This window comes from Vicugna pacos, chromosome 26 (assembly GCF_048564905.1).
Source record: "Vicugna pacos chromosome 26, VicPac4, whole genome shotgun sequence".
Taxonomy (NCBI): domain Eukaryota; kingdom Metazoa; phylum Chordata; class Mammalia; order Artiodactyla; family Camelidae; genus Vicugna; species Vicugna pacos.
The window spans coordinates 22,372,107-22,395,262 of record NC_133012.1 but is presented as its reverse complement, the minus strand read 5'-3'; the positions used below and the strand labels follow the sequence as shown (position 1 = coordinate 22,395,262).

General features: G+C 37.5%; 1 protein-coding gene across 1 annotated transcript in view; it reads left to right on the top strand.

The window, feature by feature from the left end:
* The window catches only part of TENM3 (teneurin transmembrane protein 3), a 1,525,061-nt gene that overhangs the window by 93,466 nt on the left and 1,408,439 nt on the right, over positions 1–23,156 (top strand). Inside the window, exons 3-4 of the mRNA XM_072950498.1 lie at positions 11,134–11,220; positions 15,082–15,171. The gene's annotated coding sequence lies outside the window, so the exon portion shown is untranslated. The remainder of the gene's footprint in view (positions 1–11,133; positions 11,221–15,081; positions 15,172–23,156) is intronic.

Genomic DNA, 23,156 nt, shown 5'->3' with positions numbered 1-23,156 from the left:
TATATTTTAAAATAAAAAAAAGTTTTTAAAGCTTAAAAACAAAAATTTATGTTGGGGTAGGAATTGTATTCATTTTATAGATAATTTTTAGGCCATGGACATTTTACTCTCTTCTAAGTATTTCCATCCATAATCGTGGCCTCTTTTCTCATGTATTTAGGTCTTCTTTGGTTTCTCTCAATACAACTTCATAGTATTATATAAATGCCATAACATTTTTTAGATTTATTACCTATTGCTTTATAGGTTTGTGCTATTTTCATTAGAATTACTAAAATAACATTAAAAACTCAGTATTGCTGTTATGTGGGAATGCTGTTATTTTTTTAAAAACCTGACTTAGTATCCAGAATCCTTCTTTTTCTTCATCTAGCTTATTTATAGATTCTCATTGTTTCCGTGCAAATAATCATATTTGCCAATCTTTTATGAAGTCTTTATTTTCTCTTTTACATTTTTTGCTTCTCCCTGAATTTTTCTTAATTTACTTGGTTTTGTTTTCTTTTTTTTTCTAACCTCTTAAAGTAAGTGCTTTGCTCTTAAATGTCCAGTCTTTTTCTTTCTTTTTTTTTTTACTTCCAATTTCATAAATTTCTCTCTAATCCCACTTTAGATAGAGTATGTGTTGTGCTGGGTAGTGCTTAAAAATCATTGATTCTGAATAGTTAATTATTTCCATGTTTTGTCTGATGCATGAATTCTTAAAGTTGTGCTTCATAGTTTAAAATCTGTGGGATGTATTAGCTGTTTCCTTGAGTTTGTTTGGTCAGATTATGTGTCCTATATGTTATTACTCAGTTGGCTTTTTTGTCAGGGTCATTTTAAAATATTTATGCATTTTTCACTTGAAATTAGTATGCATTTACTTTTTGGCACACATTCTCGTAAATATCTCTTATACCCCGTTTGCATATGGTGTTCGTATCTCCCACTGTCTTACTAATTGGGTTCTAATTAATCTTACAGTCTGTGTAGGAGGTTTTAGTTTCTTTGAGTCACTCCAAGCTTCTCCTCCACTTGCCTGTGCCAGTCAGTGGCTCCCTAGGCTGTGTGGAAGCCAAAGCATTTCAGACCTTGGGCTCTCAACATGTTTAAGTGTTGGTGATGGTTGTTACATAGTGTATATCATTTCTGAGCACTTGTAAGAGGGGAGCCTTCGGCAGTAGTTCCGTTCTCCATTTTGTTGTATCAGGTTAATCTTTTTACGATGTCTATCAATCACGCAACCCGCCTGTGTTAAACTCTCAGTAAACTACCCCACACCGAGAGGAGACAGACTTCTAAGACCTGCAAGATCTGCCCCCCCCCCAGCCTCCCACTCTGGCCTTGCTTTGGACCACTTTCCTTGCTGTTACAGAGACACTGGCTTTTCCCTCTGTTTCACAAACATGATTAGCTGATCCCCATCTGTGATCATTTGCACTGATGTCTCCTCCTGCCTGAGATGGACTGCTCCTGCATTTTCGGTTTGGAACTCTTTTGTCGTGAGGATCTCACATCCAGCAGTGTCATAGCCTTAGAGCAGAGCCAGCTACAAATTGGTGAGGCACAATGATAATCGGTGTCCTTTGTTCAAAAGGCGAGAACAAAGTGTAATTGAAGGTACCAAAGTGTAAAGCATTCTCCTTTCTTCCACAGTCCCTTTCTCATGTTGAAATGGTGTTTAAAAGAAAAAAAATCTGATTTAATATTATTCTAAGTAAAAAATTACATTTTAAATTATTAGCATAAAAATTCATCTTTATACTGTGCAATAATGCCTGTTTTGAATACAAATATGAGAGCCTGTAATTCCTATGCAGAATCACCAAAATTACATGCTTCATATTTTGTAGCTCATACATACCTATGCATTTGGTTACTACCACAGCAGTGGAGATGTTGCAAAGAACTCAACTGTTTTTATTTGACCTCTGCGTATGTGCGCACTCTACCAACAGTTGCTGATGGGCGGCTAACATGACAGGACTTCTAGGTTATTAATATTTAGTAGAACATCATTGCCACCTTTCTGCAGGGAAAATGGGGCTGCCAGCATCCCTTTTTACTTAGTCCTATATGTGTTGCGCTACCTGGTACTGGCTCTGAATCTTGCTGAGCTCCTGTGCACTGTGGGCCCACCAGAATTATGTGCTCATGCACTGTCATGGGCATTAGAGATGATTGAGATTCCAAGGAGGGATGCACATTCACGTTATGCGTACCTCCTCCTGTGATGTACATGTTCCATGTCCCATTAGACTTCCTTATGAAACCCAAGTTCAGAGATAAAATTATTAAGAATTTCAGTACATGAAAGCATTCAACCTACTGCTGAGGTCTTCTGAATTTGGACCCCATGTGACTGCACAGGCAACATGCCCATGAAGTCGGTCTGCCTCAGAGAGGCTCTCCTTAAATATATAACCTAAACAGAATGGACCCACAGCTGTTCTTCCAGAACATGCTGTTGAAACTGTCTTCTTTATTCATTTGTTTACTTTTCTGTTGTCTGCCTCGTCCCTGCTCCTCATCCCTGTAAAATGGAAACTCCAGAAGATCAGGGGCTTTGTCTCACTTCTTTCATGTTTTACCCACAATATCTAGTGCATAAGGCATGCAATTAACATCTTTTAAATGAATAATTCAGTTAATGAATATGCCCAGCACTTAGAGTACAGAGAGAAAGGTAAACATTTTTGTTTAAAATACATGAATTTAAAGTACTCTCTCTCGTACTATCCTTCACAAAGTATTTAATATAATCTTTTGTGGGATTTTTATAAGATCATGGTTTTTTAAGAATGAATAATGTTACTGAAGCTAGATTATTCAGTAGCTTAGGAGACTATTGAATGTTTTACAATACTGTTATTATTAATAATTCAGTTTACAAACATTGAAAACCTCCTCTGTGTAAGATACTTGTAGGAGTATAGGAAAGGAACAAAAGTACATAATTCATTTTATAAAATATATTATAGGACCTGTTTTTAATTATAACACCACCACCAAACTTCCAGCTATTCCAGTAAAAAAAAAAGTAAACACAGTTTTTGCAACATAATTATATAATCTAGTGATAGAGACCACTAACTGATCACCAGATCTATTCCTTTTCTTCCTGAGACACAGGTAAACTGTTTCCAGCTTCCTGCATAGGAAGGTGTACCAAAGGATGGCATTCTAAACAGTGGATTGACAACAGAAGTGATATTAAGCCAAGACCAGACATGGACAGTAAAAAACCTCCATGCGTGACTGTCCATTATTCTTTTCATTGGAAGCCGTGTGTTTAATATTGTAGACTCATTAAATGGAAGGACTGGGGAGCCTGGGTTTCAGATCCTCCTAGAAAAGGTATACCAACTAATCTAGGTCATTCTGTTAGTCTTAGTAAGTAAGAAATAAGTTTCTGTTGGTTTAAGACACTGAACTTTAGATTTTTTTCCCCTTCTTGCATCTAGCATTACTTAATTAATACTAAATAATTCCACAAATTCATCAAATGATGCCTTTTGTTGCATTAGTAAGGAAATCTCAATTTAAACAGAGAGCTGAGTACGCTGTAGTCTAAATCAAATCAGAATATCACATAAATTTTCTGAGTTTTGGTTGCTTTCTATATAAGTGTATTGGATTAATTGTAGTCTGTTTTCAACATGCTTTTTAGTGTATAACTAAATGGAAAATTTGAAAGCACATGAGAATATGTCACACTCCCACCCATATTTAAATCCTACATTTGGATTTGGATTTGTTGTTGTTGAGGTAAAACATTGTCACCAAATGACTCGCAGTCTCCTTCTTGAAAAACGGGATTTCAAAGGGTACCAGGTAAATGGACAGCTGTTCTAAGAACTGAGTTTTGACCTGGAACTTGTTGGGTTGTCTTCTCTCATTAGAGGTGGAGTGACCATAGCTTGGGCCAAACTGGTGTTTCCACATTCCCAGTTGTACTTTGTAGCTAGTGTTTTGTCTTATAAAGAGTAAAAGTAGACATTGAGTTTGTCTAAATAAAGAGGAAAGTAAACCTAGACATGCCCAAGTCAGCTGGGAATGTTAGGTCAACATTATAGTTGTTAATTCAAGGAACTGGATTGGAATGGGAGCTGAAATATGTTTGGATTGGTGGACCTGGAAATCTAAGAGTAGAAGCAATGAAGAAGGCAAAGGGGAAGAGATCGGAAGAATTCTGTCAGTCAGGAAATGATAGCTTTTAGATAATTTTTATGTAGTCCCATAATCTTACATGATTTGGATGGCTTTACTTGCAGGTGTTAGAAAGGAGAAATATGGTTAGCTGTGAATTCACTGAGCTCAAGCAGAGGGTTATGGAAAATCTCAGAGATACTGCTTCCCTTGTACCGAGGAAAAGTATCCCCTAGGAAATAAATGAATCATAAACTTGAACCAGTTGCAGTTCTTCCTGAATGCTGGGCATAAACAAAACATTCTGTATTTATTCTCATAATTTATAACAATTGGACATTCATTTTAGATTTCTCATGCTTAGGAATGATTCCCCTGTAATTTTTTTAAGGAGTAACTCCAAGTTTCATCATTAATATTGAAGTGACCATTTGCAAATAACAATCAATTTTCAAAAGCTTTCTAAATGACTCTGAACATGTGTGAAAATAGTTTTATTTTTCTCTCTTTGTGATTTTCTTATAAAATTACATATTCAAAATGATACTGTTCATTATTTCAAGCACTATAAAAGTACTCTGGCATGCACCTCAGTAAATATGTATTCTTCATGTTGATACTTCCAACTTACAGAAAATTTGAGGAAAATCTGATAAAGCTTTATCTTAGATTTACACCTTTTTGTAATATGCAGTGACTCACGTGGATTCACTAGGAACGTGGTCACTGCTTAAATATTTCTAAATCACTGATAAAAATGGTTGTTCAGAGTGGAAGGTATGTAATTAGTTTGGCCAACCTGACAAAGGAACAGTAGTCCTGTATCTTCTAACTCCTTCTCCAGTAACTCCCACGCTTGGGTTTTCACCAGCTTCAGTCTCTCATTCTTCATGTTTTGTTTCCGTTTTCTACCCCAATAAACTTAGATCTTTTCCCTTGTTAAAAAAAAAAACAAAACCTTCATTTTATTCTACAGCCCTTCCTGCCTCTCACGCTGCCCGTTGTCAGCAGAGTGACTGTAACCTGAGCACACATACTCACTGCCCACTGTTTCCTGAATGTGTGACCTTGTTTTGACACCGACAACAGTTCTGAATTCTGCCCTTAAGAGTCACTCGTGACATCCATGTCCCTGAGTCCTTTGGCCATTCCCAGCCTTGATTTTTCTCGCCCCGCTAGTGTTGGGCTCTTCTGATCAGCATTTCTACTGAAGCTCTTTCCTTTGTTGGTCTTACTGAGGATGCTGCGTTTTCTAGTTTTCTTTCTACATTTATTGACAACTGTCTCTCTCTCCTTAAGTATCTGTATTTCTTCTTCCTGCCTACCCCATGTGGAACAGTCCCAGAATTGAGTTCTGAACTCCTTTCTTTCCCTTTTCTATCTTCTCCTTTCAATTCTTACCTACTTTTATTACTCTTTTATTTGTATTGTATGTTGGACTTCCAGATTTTTCCATCTGGCTACCATTGCTCTGCATATATCTAGTTCTACATTTCCAAAGTTTTGTGTTCTTTACTTTCAAAATATCTCCTATAGCTACTGATTCTTTTTATTATTATTCTTATATAGTCTCCTGTCAACTCATAACAGATTATCAGTCTCCCCAGTTCACATCCTTTGTAATCTTTGCATGCTCTAATCCATTCTGGGCACCATAATTTGATGATTCCTCCTAAAAACAACTTAAATTATGTCATTCTGCTACTCAGAAATGTTCCGTGGCTCCATATAGCTAACAATGATCTAAAAAAAATCCTCAATTTTGCATTTAAAGGCTTTTGTAGTCTGACCCACATGTGCTTTTATCACCTTATCTTCAAGTACTTCCCTTCACTGATAATTTCTTTAAGTTTTTCCAGGACACTCCTGGTACTTTACAGATCTTGGCATGTTATGTCAATAGCTGCAATGGATTAAATTCAAGTGTAATAACTTCATCCAGATGAATTATTATACAGGTTGTTCCCTGCAAAGAGTAAGTCCATGAGGTACACAGTAGACATTAATTATACTTTTAACAACATTAATAGCTTTCTTCTATTAACTGTCGGGTTGTTCAGCCCCAAATTTAAGGCCTTCCCATTCCTCTCTCATTTTAATAGTCCTGCCCTTATTTAATGTTTACTAAAATGAGAAATCATGTACTTGTGTCTCATTCTTGGGCTGTCATTTTATAAATTGACACTTATATACAAAGTAAGAATTTTAGGTATCCCTAAATTTTGCCCAAGAAATTCCATTTTCTCTGCTGGGATGTAGAAAAAACTACAAAGTCCTTTTGTGCCAAAAGCTAACAGAGGCAACAGTATGCACACCTATTAAAAGAGAGGAGAAATATTTCTCAGGAAGAACAAGAATGGATTCTTTTGTAGTCTGCCTACAGAAGCCATACACAGAAGAAATATTTAGCTGTCTAAGGCCTAAATGTCTATTCATAATTACTCAGTTGATACCCAGTTAGTGTATTGATGTGACTCTGTGTTACTGTGTTGAGCTCTTTTGAAAGAATGATTGTATTTTAAAACCTTTCTACTCTATTGCAATATGGTAATAAAAGTAGGTCGTAAAATATTAAGCCTTTCTCATTTACAAAATTCAACTTGGAATGACAACTCGTCCATTCTCAGGGAATGACTCTAAAACTTAATGTGTATGGGCTGAGTAGATGGGGCTAGTCATCTGAAAGCAGTAGTGGTTGTTTGTAAGAAAATACAGGGAGCATGCATCTTGCATGCCAGGGAGACATTTATGAGGCAGATGAAAGTATTGGTCTGAGTCTTGCTCAACACACCAGTTAAATAAGGGAAGGAGAAAACCTGACAATTTAAAAAAATATACACTAAGAATATCAGTGCCATAATTTAACATGTTTTATAAATGTTGGAGACCTAATGAATTTGATTAAAGCAGTTTAATTAAAGTAGAGTCTGCTGTGTTGCAACCCCCTTCCAGACAAAATAGCTCGGTGAACAGGTAGTAAGTCCCTAGTGAACTGTGAATATCAAAGTCGGGGAAAAATTCTTCATTTTAATGAGCTGCATTTTCTGAGCCCAGACCTCTCCCCTGACAGGGTGGCTGCAGGAGGCAAAAATGAAAGTAGTTGTTTTCCTTTGAGACATTCGACTGCTAAATGCTATGGATGCCAGAAATTAAAAAGTGGCGCTGAGATCTTTATGCCTGCTCTGTCTTGCACTTGCCCTTGGGCTGGAAATATTGCTAAAGGAAAAGCCTGACAGTTAAGAACATTATTTTCATATTTAGAAAATGAGTCCTCCTTCTCTGCATACAGAGGTGTTCTAAATATCATAACCCACTTCTTTTGTAAAAGGTAGATTCTCATTTTAAAGCACCCCTATATAAATACAAAAATTTAAACCAAGTAGAGGGTCCTTCCACAAATTCACGGCTGGATGTGTAAGGTGAATACTCTTTACAACCTAAGAGCAAAATCTGCACTTGCTCCACTCTTGAGAAAATTCACATGGCCTGGTGGATTATGATTTTCTGAATAGATGTCACTGAATAGAGTCAAAAGAGAATACCTTCAATATTCTCTTAACAATATTTTTTGCCTTCTTTAAGTAAGTTAGAAATTAAGTGTAGCCATTCTGGAAGTTACTGGGAAAAAAAAAGATTATTCATAACGTTAAAGAATATGGAAGCCAGATACTCAGTCGTGTGATCGCTGGTAATCCTCAGCCCTTTCATCATCTAGAAGCAAATACTAGCATAAAACACCACCAAGAAATTGTCATTTGGCAAGGAAAGGAAACCTTAAGTAATTAAACTTGATTTCAATAAACATGTCATGAAAGTTGGAAGGAAAACTAAGCACGATTTCAAAGAAGTACCTTCCAAAAGAAATAAGCATAATTACCCCAGTTAGTTAAAGGCCCCTCTGGTGCTTCTGGATTTGCTCCAAAGTACACGTCACTGTCCAGACCCAGGATGGCAGCTCATTGCAACCGTTTTAAAACGGTTTTGAAAACACATGCGCACACACACACACACACACACACACAATGATTTATAGCTTCTAGCATTTAAAAGTTCCAAAGCTGATTGCAATTTTTTCAGAATCCTTGACTTGAAATGATTTTTCTATACAGAAAATGGCCTGCTTGGAAATCTACGTGATCTTAATTGTATTCTACTTTGGTATAAAGTTTCCCCAACACTCTCTGTATATGCATTAGTCTCTGAACTTACTACTGTGTAAAATTTACTTGTGCTGCTTTGGTTTCATAGTACTTGTGTTAAATCCTGCTTGAAGAATACCCATTCTCTTCCTCCTTCTGTAGTTTTATATACTAATAATATACCTTCCTCTCCTTTCTCTTATATACTAAAACCAAAAAGCTGGGCAAGGAATCACTGGTTCCTAGGCTCTCTTCTCATCCAGGCGGGCAGAGTTTCAGGGTCACAAACAGAGTCTCATGTTGTGACATGAGGGCTGACACTTTTAAGAAGTCATTATTTACACTCCACTATTGACAGTGCCTCTAAGTCACTCAGGAATCATGAGCATTTGATTGGATATTAACAGCATACCCTTGGAGATAAAAGTAGGCCACAGTCTCACTACAAAAGGTCCAGGATAACCTCTCTTCTGAAAAACTCATTCATTATAGAGATCCTTGGATTGATTCAGCCATATGTAGTTTGGTTGCACGTGACCAGAGGTAATTTGCACATTAACAGTTAGACGAGGAGTGTCCTTTCTGCGCTATCAGAATATCTGTTGCTTTTTAGATGCGTTCAGTCTGGAAGTGTTCTGAAAGACTAGTCTTAACTATGAAATCCCAGTTTGATGGTAATAGCAGTGCTGAAATACCCATTTTTTTTTTTGGCAGAATTCCTTATTTATAATCAAGGCATGCGTGTCTGTTCCTGATATGTATTACATATGGTATGATAAATTTAATAAAGTGAGTCATTTTATTGTCCATTGGTACTTTCATGGAGAAGTCCAGCAGCAGCAGTTCCCAGGAAGTGCAGAGGGCTGAGAGATGGCTGTGATAGATAATCTGAGGGCGCTCAGATGTGGTAACTCGAGGTTTCTTTTGGGGTTGAGTGGTGAATAGTGGTTATAGTGATTTGTGCTCAAAGTATATAAAATTCTATCTTGTCTTTTAGTCTTTTTCTTTGTGATTTTAAGAGATGTATTTTACCCAAAATGTGCAGGAGCTTTTAAAGAATAATAATATAGTTTATTTTGTATGTGGCTTCACACAAAACAGATGTTCAGCATGCATGTTTGAATAAATGTAGAATTGCTTTGATTAATAAACATGCTTTTGTTCATACTTTTTAATGTCCAGACATTAAAAATAGTTAACTTCTAGAATTAAACATTTTATTCACCTCAAAATATTTACTAAATATAATTTTGCAGTATGTAGTTCAAAATAAAATATTTGCAATCTCCCATTTTACTATGATTTCCTTTTAAGAAAATCTTGTGCCTTTTAATTAATTCTTACCGTCTTATTTAAATCTGACTTTATGCTCCTTTTCAAACATAATCCTTGTAGATATTTGCTAATTTCTGTGTTTGCCCACATTTGTTTTCTGTGTTTACTTTTCTGGAAGCCTTTTTAAAGAAATTAGCAAACATTTATCAGTTTCCCATCATTTTAAAAGGCTGAACTGATGATAGTTCCTCAGGGAATCAAAGCAAGGTATTATCTGATGACCTTGCAAGCTGTTACCTTCTTATATTTTTGTGGCTTGATTCCATCGTGGTATTGGTTATAGTTTCACAAATAATACACACTGATTGAAGCCAACAAACAGTAGTCATGTTAATTGCATAAGCTGACATTCAGATTTTAAAAAGTACTTTTGAGTGTAGTTTTTCAAAACCACTCACCAATCTATGTATCTTCTCCTGAAAAATGTAGTAATAAAGAGGAAGAAAAAGAAAACACCAAAAAAAAAAAAAAGAATAAACAAACAAAAATCACTTTGGGGCCTTACTATAGAAAATATATCTGATATCTGAGGAAGCTTTGTGATAACACGTTTTATATATGATAGCAACATAAAAACAGCCACAGTGAAATACAGCTTTGATAGTAGAGTAACCAGATCTCCTGGGGTTGAGTTGTAGCCCTGACAGGTACTTATTATATGGCCACTATTCAAGTTGGTACTAACTATTATTCTCAATTTGTTCATCTATAAAATGATGGTAACAAAAGTACCTAATTCATAAAGCCATTGTATGCCTTAAATAAACTAGGGAATATAAAATGTTTGGCGTGTTGCCTGGCCTGTGTTTAGCATTTAATTAATATGAGCTATATTTTATTAATTGAATTATACACAATTGAGTTCTTATATATTTAAGTTTTAATATGTATTTCATGGAAAACCATTCAAATAGTTTCCAAAACTATAAAATACTAAAAATACCAGTTCTCAGTACTAAAAATATTATGAATTTTAGCCCATTAAACATATGAAGGAAAACTACATAGAGTTGTAACTATTTTGAAAGAGGATTTTGATTTATCTCCTTGATAACTTGCCAAAAGTCAGTAAAGTGAAGTAGATTGACTCTACTGTTCTTCTCTTCCAGTTCTCCCTAAACACACACACACGCACCAGAACTGCATGTATAGCTTGGTAACTTATACTCATCATGTAGGGTGGAGTAGGATTGTGAGACTCTTCCATGGTATTAAGGGTCTAGAACTGTGGATGTACCTGAAGGACCAAGAGCTCATCATGCATTTAAACTGATTTTCTTGAGGAGCTTCATTTAGTTATTTGGTTTCTCTGTTTTCAAACATTTAATTATGAAACGGAATAATAGTGTGTACTTTACTAACCTTACAGAAGTGCTGTATGTATTACAACAAATCTTCTTGATACTGGAGTCTACTGTAGACTAATCTGAACTTGAAGGATTAAAGGAAACAAGCAAAAGTGAAAATCTAGCATGCAGATGTACAGAATAGCCTCTACATGAATGTTGCTCTCTCTCCTTCCCCTAAGAATGGCTGAAATACTGCGAGAAGAGTCGGGTATCGATCCCGTGGGCTGAGACCTTTCCCTGAGACAGGAGATGATGTAGCAGGTCAGGTGAGAGGACCCGGAGGTGTGGAGGGGTGCTGTAGGGTAGCATGGAAGGCATGGGCTGTCAGAACAAGAACTGGAGCAGCAGAGATGTGAAATGTGGACGTAACAGACCCAGTATTTTATTTCTTCTCTGTTGTTCTGATTTGTCAATCAAAATTTTGTAGTAATTTTTTTTAACGAAAAAAAATCTTTTTAAGTTAGTGTATTAGAAAGAGAAAGAAAACCAGAAGAAGAAGAAATAGAAAAGTCAAGAAACTTGATTTGATTTTCTTTTTTAAAGTTGCATAAAGACAAGGAATGTTCTAAAATTATGATTAAAGAACATTTTCTTTCATGTGTTAGATGAATGGAAGGAGGAAATTTAACTGGCTAATCTGTAGATAAGCGTATTGCCTTGATATGCTCTGACTCTAAGAATATAACAAGATACGTTTACATTTAAAAAGCACCTCTGTGAATGTGTATGTGTGTGTGTCTTCCTTCTTCCAAAAGGGCAAAGACAGTTTTGCAACAAAATAGTCTTGGAGGGGACCCTGATCATTAACTGAATTAAAATTGGCCTTTGAGGATATGTTGTTTTTAATTCAAATTCCAGAAAATAAGTAGCTTCAAAGAAATGGAAAGATCCAGTTGACTTTAGAGGCAACACCAAGAGAAAAAGAAATCTAGAAATAAGAGAATGGTGCCATTCTATTTAGTGAGTCAAGGATAAAGCTATCTCCTACTTTTTCTCAGTGTTGCAATGGATATGGAAAATTTAGTGATCTCGTTTGTAATTTTTTTACTACTTTAACACTTGCAACTAAAATCAGAAAGTGAGTTTAAGATTTTACATAGTGTCATATAAAATGAAAATAAAACTGGCAGAGTCAGAATGAGGATAGCTGCTGTGAGTCAAAGAAAGGATCTGGCTGGCATCAGAAGGAGTCCTCCAGGCATCCGTTTACACAAAATGAACATGCGGTCCAGAGCATCGTTTTTGTTATGGAGAACTAGGGCCCGGCAGTGCTTGCTGAGAAAAGAGAATCATAGGTAATGTTTGTGAGCAAATGGGTCATACCTATATAAACTGGTTAAGCATATGTCTTAGTCCAAGTGAGGAAGGCACAGGGATAGATTCAAAAGTTCAAAGTAAAAGGGAGACGAGAAGAAAGTGGCAACATGTCCTGTTCTGAAGGCAGGGACGTCTCCTGGGAGGAGGGTAAAGGGAGGCCGTGACAGGGGCTTCAGACAGTGGGTGTCACGCACTGGCCATGGACAGAGGGGATGAACTGGGTTAGGTAAGAAAACAGCAAGGAAAGACATTTTAAATCCTTAAAGAAAAAAAAAAAGAATCAGAAAACACCAACTTCAGAAAAAGCAGTTTTATCTGAAATCTACAGAAGACACAAGGAAGGTGGAGGGGAGAAGATGGAGAAATTCATGGAGGAGATGGTTACAGAAAAAGACAGTGACAGACCCACGGTGGCCAGAACCAGATTCTGAGAAAAAAGAATGTAAGAAAGAGGAAGCAACACCAAACTTGAGGTTAGGGGACGAGCTAGGACACATGGAATCAAAGCAGGAAAAGGAGACTAATTGAACAATTCCTCGGAAGGATAAATAAACGTGGGAAGACGGGAGGTAAGGGAGCAAGACCGCCCGTGGTGAGGAAAGGCGGGTTTGTGGGCTAAAAGCAAGGGCTCCAATTAAAGGATGAAGAAGCACATGATTAAACAGCCAACAATGGCCTTTAAAAAGTACCCTGTGTGATTTTTTTTTTTCTTTTTTTGAAGAAGAGGAAGCTCTGACTGTTGGTAGCTAAAAAGACTTCTGAGTTTGGCCTGAGGGTTGTTGTCTGAAAGAACTTTGTGGAGATGAATGTTGTCTGCGAGCACAATGGAAAAGGGAGGGCTGCCAACGATGTTGTAAAGAGTTGGCCAGTCCCCAGCACTGGAGGCCACTGAACACAGATGCGTAGATTTTTGTTCAGGAATCTTCCATCAAACGCTGGGAGGATGCCATCATGACAGGTACCCCGACCCGGCTGGGCTGCGTGAGAGAAGTCACAGAACTTGCAGTAGGAGAGAGCTGGCAAGGATGGGTTTCACGTACAGAACAAGAATCACGCTCCGGATGAGGCGAGCTAGAAAGCAGTGCATCCAATGAGAAGTGTGGGAAGCTGTTATTCATTCCTCACTGCCCTCGATAAACACGTGATAAAAAATAGATGTCTGTCAAAGGTGAGGTTTAAATTACTTCATTTCACTCCAGACCCCTTAAATGTTGTCATCACCTCAGTTAAAACATGTGAAAATCAGAGCAGGAAAATTCCAAGACTACCTCAAACACTGAGGTTCCAATCCATAGGAAGCCTTCTCCACGCCGAGGGAACTCCCCTTCCCATGGCTGGCATCGTGGAAATACTCAGGCTTTTGACAAGACAGAGCCCAAAATAACTACTGTCCAGCTGTCTGTGGACAAGTTACTCCATCTCTCTGAGCTCCTTAACCTGTAAAGTGGTGTGATAACACTTACCACTGCCAGCTTTTTGTGAAGATTTACAGATCATATATACAGTATACATTTTCCATGAAACAAGCGGTTTTCTATAAATTTTGTGCTCAGTATTTAGTTTTATTATGTGTATTTAAAAATATATCAAGTGTTATCATGTCCTAGGTCTTTCCTGTGTGTGTGTGTGTGTGTGTGTTTTAGGAGAGAGGATGAAGGAAAGGAGGAGTTTACAGACATGAACAAATAACCATTAGCCGTTGCTGTTACATTGAGATTGGAAGCCCCACTGGGTAGAATTCTAACTGAAAACTTCTAGTTTTTTTCCTCAGGAAAATCCAACCATTATATTGGTATGAAAAATCTGAAGTACTGTTCTCTTTGGGAATTAAATTGCTGTAACTTTCCAGTTGCTCATTCCATCCCAAAAGGTGTCCAGATGTGGACTGAATTCTTCTCTAGGATAAAAATAACTCCTTGACAGAAACACCAAACCAGAACCTCAACTTCCATACTTAGTGAAGAGCTTTAGTAACAAGGCCAAGTATCCCACTCACAGGCTTGGCTCCGTGGGACGTGGTCCAGTGTCAGAGTAAACTCACCTTCACTGGTTCTGAGGCCTTTCAGCTGTCATCAGCTTTGACTAGCTGCAATGTAACTCTCCGAATGAAAACCTATGTGTGTGTTCATATAGTTTTTTTTACAGCATCATGGAAATAAAAGATCAGTGTTTACGTTCTATGAGAGCAAAATAGGGTCTCCTTTTGCTCAGTGGTTCATTCCCAACACATAATAGCACAGTGTTTCATTTCCTAACAAAGACTGAATGGTCAATACATATTGATAAATACTGATTAAATGAGTTAATAACACAGAGAAGCAGGCCTTGTTTTCTACAAAAATGAGTAAATAGAAAGATACACTGTGTAATTAGCCTCGGTTACATTGAAGAACCTGTGTAAGACCTGGAACTCCCTGTATGAATGTATTTCTCTATATTCTAATGATTTAACACAAAATCGAGAAACCATAAGGTTTCTTAACGCTGTAATTCTCAAATTGTATATGCGTAAGAATCACAGGGAAGACTACTTTAAAATGCAGAAATCTAAGTTCTGAGATAAAGCCCAGGAATCTATATTTATAAAAGAAGGGTTTTCAGCGAACTGAATTGATTTCTTACCATGCTCCATAAATGACACTTAGATTAATTGTCAGAACAGTTATAAAGATTCACTGATACGCAGAGAGCAGAAGAGCAAATTCCCTTTGTCCCCCATTCTATGCAGACAAGTAATAATACCTAGGCACGTAATTCTTTGCCTTTTAGAAATTAATTCTTGGGTTTTTTGTTGTGTTGACTTTTTTCAGCTGGAGTAGGTTTTCACTGTCTAATGATTTACTTGTGCATACACTACCTTCAGAAGTACTCTTCATCACAGCTTCGAGACTCTTCAGGCGGTATGTAGTGTCTACATATAAAACGTGTTAGTAACTCTCAGTCTGGTATCTTGGACTAAAGGGCTCCGTGGTAGTTGTGATATGTGACAGCACATTAAAACATCCTTCTATCCCATGCCTCTCCTCGTGGAGTAAGTGAACACACACAGCAGACAGCATCCCTTGCCTTGAGTTGGGGGCTGTGTGTCACTCTCAGTTATATCAAGTCAAAACACAGTGATATTTTGAAGTATTGGGCAGTTTCGTATCTGCAGGAAGAAGGCCGTTACTAGTGAGGAAAGCCTTTGGGCAGTCAGTACCAGCGCACTTGGGGACCTCTGTAGGCCAGGTGCCGTATGCCGTTCCACTGATATTCAGCAACCACACTGCCCCTCCCCGAGCTGCAAGGGAAGCGACGTGCCCGGGGTGAGTACTGTTACAATGGGGTGCAGTATCTGAGGAGTATCTCCCTCCTCTCAGCATGGTTGAAAAAAAAAAGAATCAGATGAATGGATACAAGAAAGAATGAAAGAGATCTGACAGCCCAATAGCAAGTAGAAGAGTGAAAGACAGAAGTCAAGACAAAGTCAAGCATGTGGATTCAGTAAAGTAGGGAACTCTCAAGTCACTTAGGGGACGGGGGATGCAAGCAGCTCCACCCTGTACAGCCTTAACGAGGTCCTGAATGTGTTCCTAATACTGCACTGGGGTGGAAAATGCAGTACTATGTGATGAAAAGTCTAAGATACTGAAAGAAATGAGATTGAGTGCTGTGCTCTGTGTACAAAAGCAAGAGCACACATTTTGACATTAAGAATATTTTTAAAAAAATGATTAAAATCAGGGTATCATTCCATTTAAGTTTGTCGATTAGGTGTAGCCATTTTTCTCTAAATTTAAAACATATCAAATATGGCATCTGAAAACATGAAAAAATTAAATAATTTTTAAGTTTAACATAAGAGAGTTACTTTTTGAAGAGGAAGAAGTCTTGTACAGCATATTCCCGTCATCTCCATGGAGCTAAAGATCCATTTTTTAAAAAATGTTGATGGAATCGTAGTTATTGAACTCAATAATGCACTACCTCCATAGCATAATACTAACTAGAGACTCTGTAGAGAGGGCATTGTCTGCACCAGGCATTCAATTGTGAAATGGCGATCTCCATTCCGAATTCAGCGCCAATGGTAATGCATCATTTCTAAATTAATTATTTTGTATTTCATGGACCACTAAACAAAGTACCAAATTCTGAATTCTGAAATATTTGTTTCAGCAATTTTACTTTCTTGAGACAAGTCATGATCAATTTCTCCTCTTCGTTTTTGAAACGAGACCGAGATCATTCAAGTCATGTTTGTAATGTGGGGTATGAATGTGGAATAAAAACGAGCTTAAAATGTAAATATTGGCTTTCAATTTAATTTGGAGAGGAAGAATTGTCATAGTAAATGTGGTCAGTCTTGGAGCAAAATGCTTTAAAGTAAATCTTGTCATTCTTTTTATTATATACTTCTTTTATTGATGCAACATCCTTCCTTGGTTGGCTTACTGCGAGGGGATGGGTAAGTTCATGTGTAAAGTAAATACATTTTCCTATGAACACAACCTTTCAAAAGATAGCTTCTTATGGGAGAATTCTAATGTTGAGGTAGACCTTAGGGATGAGGGGCTGCTTGGACATCTCCCTGCCTACCTACCTCACAACATCATAATGACAACATCACAAAGAAGGGGAAAAAAACTGCCGAACTTCTATTCAGTGTTTAAAACTTTTCTGGACACTTTAAAAAAAATTGTCTCATTTAATCCTCCTAGAAATACTACAAAGTGAATATTTATGATTTGTTGTTTGTAAACGTGTTTGCTGAGATTTATAGAGGTGGCGCTCCAAGTCTTAGTGCAGGGTTGGGATTTGAATCTGAATCTGTTTTGTTCTAATGTATGTGCTTTTTTCACTCTTCCAAGACGATAGGAAAAGTGTTCATGCTTTTTTACATTATTCCCCCAGTAAACCCAGTTGTGTCCCTGGACCCCAATGTTATCTTTATAGTTTTGTTGTTTGTCTTCTTCTCACAGTTTCTACAGCATGCAAATAGTTATGCCAACTTGTAGTTTTTAAATTACCTTTGTTACGGGCTGAGGTATGTCTTCTAAAAATTCATGTGTTGAGCCCCTAACTCCTAGTACCTCAGAATGTGATGGCATTTGGAGACAGATTATCAACTTAAAACGTGATCATTACAGTGGGCCCTAATTCAAATCACTTCTCTCCTTATAAAGAAGAAGTTTTGAACATAAATTTGATACAGAAGGAAGACCATGTGAAGACACAGGGAGAAGACGGCCACCAGCAAGCCAAGGAGAGACTTCTCAGAAGAAACCAACCTTGCCTGCACCTTGGTCTGGGAACTCCAGCCTTCAGAAGGGGAAACAGCAGTCTTCTGTGTCTGGCCGTCCTGTCTGTGGTGCTTTGTTATGGCAGCCATAGCTGACTGTTACAGTCATCATCTCTCAAATCCATACCCTCCCCATGTTCACCCAAACTGCTTGTCGGTCCTCTTTTTAGTGACTGCATAGTACTTAGCACATTCCAGGCACGAATATAAGCACTTTTCTTGTACTTTCCCTAATTATTGAGTGATGATATGAACACAGAATCTGTTTTCAACTCTGGCCTCTGCTGGCTTAGAGACCTCAGTCACGGCCCTCAACTCACTTTTCATCCCTAAAACAGTCCCCTTGTCCAGCAGGGTTTTTCTTATTCTGGTTTTTTTGGGGGTTTGTTTTGTTTTTTTGTTTGTTTGTTTGTTTGTTTTTTGAGCTCACTGATCAATCTTAAAACACTTCCTTGCAGTGTTTGTGATAGCTTGCAGCCCATGTTATAACAAAATTAAATTATCAGTAACTTAAAAAATATTTTGCTTTTCTCATCTCTCTGCCTTTGACGTTCTGGACCTCTGTTTTATTGTCACCTATCAGAATTCTGTTTAACAACCAGCTCATGTGCCTCCTCCTCCAGGAACTTTATTTTCCCAACCAGATGTTTCCTCTCCCTGCAGTGAACTGCTTTAATTCTTCCCCCACACGTGCTCACTTGCATTACAATTTTCACATATGTCTTACGTCGGAACAAGGTTACAAGCTCTTTCCGGGTATAAGCTGTGTGTTATGCATATTGGTGGTGTTCAGTCTCTAATGCTTTGATCATTCTGTTAGTCTGCTTAGGGCTGCCATGACAAAATACCCTAGACTGCGTGGCTTAAACCACTTACTCTCTCATAGTTCTGGAGGCTGGAAATCGAAGATCAAGATGTTGGCTACTTTGTTTTTTCCCGAGGCCTCCCTCTTTGGCTTGCCGAAGGCCATTTCCCCACTGTGTCCTCACATGGCCTTTCCTCTGTGCACACAAACCCGAGGTGTCTCTCTCTCTCTACTTGTTAGGACACTATTTATACTGGATTGAGGCCCCACCCTTATGACCTAGCTTAACCTTAATGACTCCTTTAAAAGCCCTGTCTCTAAATACAGTCACACTGAGGGTGAGGGCTTCAGCATTTGAATTGTGAGGGGGGTGGGGCACTATTCAATCGTAATGATCACAAAAACTATTGAAGAATACTTGTTTAGTGCCAATCAGTTGTAGGGTATGGTGTGCTGGTACATGTTTAACAGCCAGTTCTGGGGGTTGAAAATTTGTAATATTTTCTAATTTCCCTGTTAGAAGTATACCCATGATGTTGGAATCAGGCTGTCAATATACCAGCTAGCTTGCAGTTTCTTCACGCACTCCAGTGATTGAGTTTGAATGGGCACCAGCATACCATTGACTTACACCAGGATCTTCCAGGGGTGGTAGTTAATAAAAAAAAAAAAAAAAGAGAGGTGGAGAACAGTATGAGGCATGCTGTGTTTAATTTTTTACTTCTTTGTTCATCCCCAAAATAGAGCCTCACACTGAGAAGGCAAACTGTGTTGGGGGAGAAAGTTTTATTACTTACAAACCTAAGTTGGTAGGCCAAAATTGAGACTGACTTCAGGAGCTGTTTTTCAGATGATGCTCATCTTTGCTTGAGCGCCCAGCAAGCTGATAACTGGGTAAAGACAAACTTCACAAGGTGACATTTTAATGGACAGCACATTAAATTAAGTCATTAAAAATTGAATCCCCAGTAGGAAGCTTAATCATTATAATTAAACCAAGTAGTTTAAGTAAAGCCCAACTCAATCAGTAATGCTGCTTTCAAATGCTTTCTGTGTTTTGATAAGTCATTCGTTAGGAAAAATTTCTGTTTAGCACAAGCAGAATAAATGCATGCCTCAATGAAGCAGCTTCTATGGTTTTCTAAACGCTGTCCTCACTGGTATGCGGTGTATATTCAGACATTACTGAGAAAAAGAATGTGATACTTGTGCATAATGTTTTTGTAGTCATTGATCCAGAAATACATTTTGTAATAGCTTGATGCGGCTTGAATGCCACGACCAATGTAAGAGCGATAGAAAGGTTATCAATTACTGCAGACATCACTGGAAACATGCATATGGACATAATGCTTTGTGCAGGCATCACTGACCCAGAAAGTCCCATTGTAATAATTTGGTGTCTCCTGAATGGTTTAATCAATAAAATCTGGAGTGTAAAGGTTATCAATTACTGCATGCATTACCAAGGAGAACTTTGTTCTCAGTGATACACAAACATTGTGTATGTCGGCCAGCCACTCTCACCTGCAGCACGGGCTGCAGCATTGTGCCAGCCTCTGGCTGCTTCCCGTCGCTGAGGTGGGTTTCACAGCTCTCTAGAATGTTTTCGCTTGCAAGAGTATGATGGTATCTGCCAAATACTGACCCTGCAGTAGAATCTCTTCAGTTACAAGAATAGTTATTTTAGCTCTTCAAATGTAAGTATAAAGGTTAAAATAATTTATTCATTTAAGTCCTTCATTTACAGCCTTTTTTACCTATTATAATTCTCCATATGTAAACACTGGCAATATATTAAATCATTTGGTATTGACAATGTATTTTTAATGTACATATTTTATAAATATATAAAATAAAGATCTACATCATAATTGAGCTGTGAGGTTTTGAAATAGGTGTTTACATACTAAAAAGGAGTTTGAAATGACTTCACATTAATAATTATATATGCCATGTAACTGCCAAGATATTTTTGTTTCTAAAAATTTTCAATATGATAAAATAGCCTGAAAATGTGTTAACTAGGGTTAGACTCATTCTTGATGGGGTTCAGTCAACATTCCACTGTTTTGTGGGTCATCTGGCCCCAGAGGTTCCCTGGTACCGCATTCCTCTACTAGAAAATTATTGCCTCACACATAATCTCTCATTAAAATAGAACCCTCTCTCCCATCACTATTTGAAGACTTCAGCAGGTGCATAAGTTCTTTTGTACAGTTACACTTACCAGTGTAATGATGAGAGCTGAAGGGATGATGAGAGCTGAAGGGATGATGAGAGCTGAAGGGAGGTTATGATTGGATTAGGGAAGTAGGATAAAAGCAATTAAAAAAAAAAGATTGACAGAGGAATCTGTGTGGAGGGTTCTCGATCACCAGACAGTTATTATAGGGCTATCTCTGTAAGATGGGCACAGCCACTTTGTGATATTTCAAGTCCTTGTTGTACTTCAGTCACTGTTTCGCACACACAGATACACAGACACACATACACGCACACACACAAACATATACACACACAGCACTTAGCATCTGGGTTCTTCAGAGCTTGAAAGGAAAGTGAAACACATGCCATGGACAATGAAGATACCTGTGTACCTTTGTATATATAGACATAGAAAAACTTTAAATGCATCCATCTTGGAAGCACTCTAGCTGTCTTCTCAGACCATTTCTGTCAAGGGATCATGTTTCTGGAGTTTATGATAAAAGAAGCAGTATTGTTTAAAGTAGTGGGTTTTATAAAACAAGTCTTCAGCCTTGTTATCACTATGATTCACTGTTTTCTCCCTCCCTCCACCTGTTTCTTTGTTCCTTCTCTCCCTCTCTCTCGTTCTGCCTTCAAGTACTATTCACCCTCCCACACTCCTTTATTTAGTTTGCTAGGATGTATTGTCTCTAATTCGCTTGCACTTTGCTTCTGATATCACTTCTCCTTCGTACTTTCCTCGTGCAATTCATTTTCCTCAACTAGGAATCTTTTGTATACGTAAGGCTTTGGTGCTTGACTATGGAAACAACTCAGCACTCCTTGAAGCTTAGGGTGTAACTGAATTTAATGTAGATGATTTAGTAAGTTTCATACCAAATACTAAATGTTCATGTTCGTTCCCTTCAATGCGATCTTGTTTAGGATTCACAAAGTGAAAGGAAGCGCCGTACATTGTTGTCACTTACAAAGAATAAAACTGTGTGCCGTAATTAGACAAACTGAGCACTGGTTGATATGCTGAACGATATTGTGATGCGAGGGGCTGCCCTGACTTTAAACCTGGCTTTACACCTTTAAAGCTGGGGACCTCATCTGCATAACTTCCATTCTCTTACTGGTACTCTGAGCATAATGGAAGCACTAATAGGGTGGTTGATTTTCTAATAACCCGTCTACCTAAAATGGTCTGAACAAACCATGGTACTCCCATTTCTCTTACTGGCCATCGGGTTGTGGTAAGACATAATACATGTTTGCTGTTTTTACAGTTATTATCTTTGAAGTTCTTACTATTATTTGATGAGAAATCAAAATTTCATAATTTTTATTTTCTTCTTTTACTTTAAGGTAACAAGCCTTGGGGACAGAAACATCTAGATCTTGATTCACAGATTGTGTTTTTGGCTAACATATAATGGAAATAAAATTCACTCTTTTGGCTGTTGTTGAATTTGCAAATGTAATGAAGTGAGATTAGTTTTATTAAGAGCTAATAAATCCAACAAAAAGCAAATATTTATTGAATAAATAAATAAGATAATATAGCCAACTCATTCCAGTTTATAGCCTGACTTCTTAAAGATCCAATTCACATTTTAAAATACCTCTCAAAATCCTATGTTGAAGGAGCAAACATCAGTGACACAGTGGCTATGCATTGATTTCTTTGTAATCTATAGTGTAAATATATTGACTTTGCTTAATATGAGTCTAGTCATATTCCCAGGTGAGATTACATCTTTTCTCTGTAAGAAAAAAAATTTTACAGTGAGTTTCTAGTGCTGTGTGTACTCAAAAGCTTTTGTTGTTGAGAAATTTCCTCCCATATTTCTTGTAAGATTCAGTTTATAATATAAATGCTTAGCAATACTTCCCTGGTAATTCTTCATAAAAGTACAATCATTACATTTTGGGGTTTATGTCAAACGACTGTCTTTGGATGTAGTTTTAGAATTCTTCCTGTTAGAACATCTTCTGTTTATCGTTAAGAGGTAGAATTTCTTCACTTTGAGAATCCTTTATTGGAAGACCTGTATAGTAAACATTCAATATTCAAAATATTCAAAATGCTCAGCATTTATATATTTTCCTTGTGTTCTTTTCCACTGACCATGGCTAAGCAAATCCATTTTGATAACGCCTTCCATCGTATCTCTATTCTAAGTTCATAATAGAAACCAGATTTTCCACTGTTCTCTTTTATCTCTGAACACAGATCCTATTATTTTTCTTTCTCCACCAGTCTGTTCTTAAAAAATCAGTACTTTTTGTCACATATATTCCATTATATTGTAAAAAGTACCTGTAGGCAGGATAAGGTAAATTGGTAGCATTAACGAAACATCCCTTGGTGTGCTATGTGAGAGTCCACGTTGTTGGTGTAGTTGCAGTGAGTTCTCATCTTGTTCTGCACCCCACGGAGCTCCTGCTGACATCTGAGGCCATTCAGCTCTCACATGCGCTCTGTACTCTGCTTCCTTTTTCTCTTAGATATAGGTCAACACCATTCCTTAGCTCTTATGACAGTTGAGTGTTTTGATGTCATGTGGTATCTGCAGTATTGCTTGTGGAATCTTTGTATATTC